Source organism: Mustela nigripes, chromosome 13 (genome assembly GCF_022355385.1).
Source record: "Mustela nigripes isolate SB6536 chromosome 13, MUSNIG.SB6536, whole genome shotgun sequence".
NCBI classification, from domain to species: domain Eukaryota; kingdom Metazoa; phylum Chordata; class Mammalia; order Carnivora; family Mustelidae; genus Mustela; species Mustela nigripes.
Genome location: NC_081569.1, coordinates 84,410,665 through 84,416,081, shown reverse-complemented (window position 1 = coordinate 84,416,081; position 5,417 = coordinate 84,410,665).

The window sequence follows — 5,417 nt, the reverse complement described above, 5'->3', positions numbered from 1 at the left end:
AAATGGGCTGTACTTCGTCTTAAACCTCCACATGCAGCCAAAATTGGGTTGTTTTAAAGGGCAAGATGTCAAAAGCAGATAAAGCCTTTGTACTATAATGAGCATAATGATGAATAATGGTACTTATGTGCAATAAATGATGCCCTGCCCATAAACAGCCTTTCCACCCAGATACTCTATTTAATTCAATAAAATATTCCAGGTAATTTGTGGAACTAGATGAGAAATTACCTTAACCAAGAAGACTAACTGTGGAACTTACTAAAACATACCATATTGAAAGTAATTAATGGAAGCAGAGTTTGCAGAAGTAAAATTATGGCATTAAAAAATCCCATTAATGAATTCTTCTTCCAAGTGCCCTGCCTCACAGCAGCTGAAGAAATAAGGGGAGGAATGATGCTGGTAAGAAAAGACATGCTAATAATACCCATGTGCCAGAGTATTCAGTGCTTTTGTTGATTTTGGGAACAGAGATGATAATCCATATAGTCATCATCATCTCCCACCTGGACTACTTCAAAAGCCAGCTGACCCCCTTACTATATTCCATAGAACAAAGAGAGTAACCTCTAAAAAACGTAATCATATCACATCATTCCTCTAATCAAACTATTTTATGGTTTCCCACCAAAATCTGAATAATCCAAGATTCTTAATATGCCCTACACAACTCCAAAAGGATCTATTTTGGCCTTATTTCGTCTCTGACATTGTCTCCAATTATTCTCCCCCCTTGCTACATCATGCTAGTTACACTTGCTATACTGACAGTTCTTTCTTTCTTTCTTTTTTTTTTTTTTTCTTAAGTAGGCTCTAGAGGGTGTGGAGCCCAACATGGGGCTTGAACTCACCACCCTGAGATCAAGATCTGAGCTAAGATCAAGAGTCTGATGCTTAATGAATTAGTCACTCAGGCACCCTTGCACTGACAATTCTTGAACACTCTATAAACTATCCCTGTCCCAGAACTCTGTTTTCTCTCTGGAACTAATTTTTGCATAGATTGCTTCTTTATGACATTCAAGTATCTGCATATATACCGCCTCCAGCTTCTGTTTCTAGCAGACTAGATATCGTAAAATACCTACATATATAGCTAAAAATACCAGATAATACATTTTAAATTCTTTAATGCATGTTATTTCAAATTATTATTTTATAATTATTTATCATCTATTAATGTTTAACAATAAATATTATATTTATAATAGTTAACTGATAGTAAATTACTAGCTAGAATGCTAGATGATATATTTTAAATTATTTTTTTATGTATAGTTTTTTTTAAGATTTTATTTATATATTTGACAGAGAGAGAGACCACAAGTAGGCAGAGGCAGGCAGAGGGGGAAGGGGAGAAGCAGGCTCCCTGCTGAGCAAAGAGCCCAATGACCTGAGGACTCCAGGACCCTGAGATCATGACCTGAGCCGAAAGCAGAGGCCTAACGCACTGAGCCACCCAAGCACCCTTTTTATGTATAGTTTAATGGAGAAGCTTTTTAAATCCCAGAAACCAGAACATTAAAGCAAAAACATTAATTACAAAATATTGTTTTCAGTGTTCTCTTACCTTTTGAAATAATGTTCTTGTTTTAACGTTTTGGTTTCTGGAATTGGTCTACGGCCATACCACCCTGAACGCGCCCGATCTCGTCTGGAATTGAAAACAACTTCTCCCATGGGGAGTTCTGTAGTATGAAAGCAACATGTGGATATCTTACATGAGGCAAAAGGCTCTGACTTTTTTAAAGATCAACCCCGTATTTATTAATTCTTTACATCAAGTATCTTCCTCATTAACAAATTTTTAACTAGTGTTTTAGAGCCATGTTAACACAAATAATTTAGGTATTGTTTAAAGATGTATGATTTTCATTGTTCATTTTAATTTTTTCTATATATTTTTAATGTGGTTTTTTGTACATTGTTTTATTATATTTATGCCAAATAAAAAATTATAGGAAATGTATGAGATATTGATATACTTGTTACTAAGATTAAATCTCTATTAATATTTTGCTTTTATTTAACTATTCTCTTTAGATTATCTTTATTGTCAAAAAAACCCCAAAACCACTGCAAATACAAGTATGATCCCACCTTCTATCCAGAAATAACCCCTGCCTAAAATAAGTGTTAACAAACTCATACACACTTTGTTCTTCCTTTGAGTAAACGTCCTAAATGTTTGTACTATATCTATACTCAACCTTTTTTTAAACCTCCAATATTATGTTTTTAAGACTTTTTCACATTGAAATTTCACATTCAAATCTAGTTCATTCATTTTCATCCCTTTTTATTAATTATTTTTATTACCATATAATGTATTATTTGCCCCAGAGGTACAGGTCTGTGAATCCTCATGCTTAATATTTCACAGCACTCACCACAGCGCCCTCCCCAATGTCCATAACCCAACTTCACTGTGTCAAACTACCATGTATTTTTCCATTGCCCTATTGTCAGAAAGTTAGGTTGTCTTAGCCTTGTAAAATAAACAAATAATTCAGAAATAAAAGTCTTTGTACATGCTTCCTTGCATGAGTTTCTCCTGGATAAGCAGGCCCCAGAAATAGAATCATTGAGTTACAGAGTATACACACTGTCGGATTTTACTTGCTACTTCCAAATTGCCTTTCCAAAGTGATTAGATCCATTTTCTCTCCCTCCAGCTGTGTGTTAGAGTTCATATTTCTCCATGTCATCACTAACAGTTAATATTATCAAAATTAATAAATTTTAAAATATAAAATGTTGTACCTTTGTTTTAATTCACATTTCCTAATTACAAAGGAAGTTGGACATCTTCGCATATATTTACTGGACATCTGTTTTCCTCTACGAATTTATTATTATATCTTTTGACAATATTTCTTTTTGAGATTTTCAATTTCTCATAGCATTTTATATATTCTGAACAGATATTTCACTGGTAATATGAATTGTAGCTGTTTTCTCTATGACTTGTATTTTCATTTTTGTCACCTTTTATCACACAGAAGTTTTCTGTTTTAATGTAGGGAAGTTATCAAGATATTCCTTTTTACTTTTTGCATTTAAAAATACTAACAGCATAATTTAGTAATAATAATATATTTAATAATATAATATTATTATTTGATAATAATAATAACTTAATAATACTAATAGCATAAAGAAATTCTCCCATGTTTTGATTAAAGGCTTTATAGTTTCACTTTTGGAATTTAGAATTTTAACCTATCTGAAATGTATTTTTGTGAATGAGATGATATGGAAATCTTAATTTATCTTGTACTGTATCATAGCCAATATTCTAGGAATTATTTCTTAAATAGTTCAACCTTTTCCTACTGATTTTATCACCTCTATCATATATAAAACTCCCAAATATACCCTGGTTTGATTTCAGTCTATTCTGTGTTATTCTATTTGTCTACCCGGGCAAGTACCTCAAGGTTTTAAATAATACAGATTCATATTACTGCCCAGTATCTGGTATGACTCATCACCTTCTGTTGTTTTTTTCTAGTCACCAAGGCTGAGTTTAGACTTTTGTATCCTGCCCCTTTACATCAGTCAGTCAGTCAAGGGCTGCAGGCTGCCCCCAGGGTGGGAGAGCTGAACTTCTGGGGCATTTCTGAGTAAGGAGGCTCCCTGAGCCCAAGGGCAATTTTCTGAAGTGCACAGTTGTAAGCCATTAGCAGCAAACATTCACAGCAGCAGGAAGATGGGCAAACTGGCTTAGCAGAAAGGATATGGGTAGGTCTCAAAAGGAAATAGATGGCACACTACAATAATTTAAAGATTGTGTATTTGCAAAGACTACTTATAAAGGTGTACTTGGGGTTAGGTAAACTACAAGAGATGAAGCTTTACGTTGCTAGAGCTGGGGGTGGGGATGATGAGATAGAGCTATTACTTGAATCAAGAAAGGTTCAAGAAGAGAAAGTTGCCTTGACACAGGCAATGACCTTCATCAGGCTGGGATAACTACTGGGGGAAGAGGCAAGAGGTTTAGGGAAATAGACACCCTGATTTCTCCCCTTCCTCCCTCTGGCCTCTTGCTGGGTTCCCCATTTACTTTGGTCAAGGGGAAGCCAGGGGAAGTTTTTAATGTTGTTCATACAGGACAATCCGCTGAAGAGCTCAATGGATAGGGTGAAGCTGAATCTGGACAATGTTTTGTACAAAAGCAAATAAAAGATGTTTCAGACAAACAAATGTCACCTTCTCTGAGTGGTCTTCAACCAAGCTATCTAAATTAATATGCCTCCAACCTCTGTCCTTTATCACAATTCTAACCACTTACTCAGTGACCTGCCTTCAAAGCACTTATATTTACATGAAATTATACTTAAAACTTCCAAAAATAATGACAAAAAAAGAAGGGAAAGTACAAATATAAGCAACTCACCAAAGTTTTAAATGTTTAACTATATTAATAATCAAATAAACTAGGTGTACTTTAAAACACATACATAATTTTTTACCTACTAAATTGACAAATATTTACTATAGCAATTTCCAATGACAGAGTTTAGGGAAAACACAATAAGGTGTAATATTCCTGAAGAGTAATTTGAGAATTTCTATCAAAATTTCCTACCATGTTATTTCACTCAGCCATTCCTCTCTTGGGGATGTACTGTAGGAAACAATTCAAGATGTTCCCAAAGAAGTTATTTACAATGGCTAAAAACTGCCAACAATCCATAAACCCATTAACAGGAAACGCCTTATCAATGTTTCCCAAAGTGTGTTCCTTAAGAGCAGTAGTCTCACGAGATTCTGTTTAAGAAAGCGTTCCACAGGGGCGCCTGGGTGGCTCAGTGGGTTAAGCCGCTGCCTTCGGCTCAGGTCATGATCTCAGGGTCCTGGGATCGAGTCCCACATCGGGCTCTCTGCTCGGCAGGGAGCCTGCTTCCTTCTCTCTCTCTCTCTGCCTGCCTCTCAGTGTACTTGTAATTTCTCTCTGTCAAATAAATAAATAAAATCTTTAAAAAAAAAAAAGAAAGCGTTCCACAGTCAGTTAAATGTGGGAATTCCCTTGGAACGAAGGACAAAATTTACAAGCCAAGCTAACACGACAACGCGGGTTCATAAATGAGTCCAAAATTTGGCCCTCATTGGCCCCATGTTCAAATCATGAAACTCACAAAAGTAAGTGCACTGCAAATGAAGTTAGCACCAGGTTCCCCACAAAAGTACCTTGTGGTGAGGCGATGGGTGACCCTTCTGCAGGCACAGGGACCTCCAAACTCAGGAAAGCGCCTCTCATCTCTGTGGCCTCCACAGCCCCATGAGGCCACGCAGGCGCAGGCGCAAGCACAGGCGCAGTAGCCAGGCCAAACCACGCCCCCTGCGTTGCCGTTTAGCTCCTCCTGGGTTGGCAGGGATACGTCAGATTTTCTGTCGGCGGCGGTAATCCC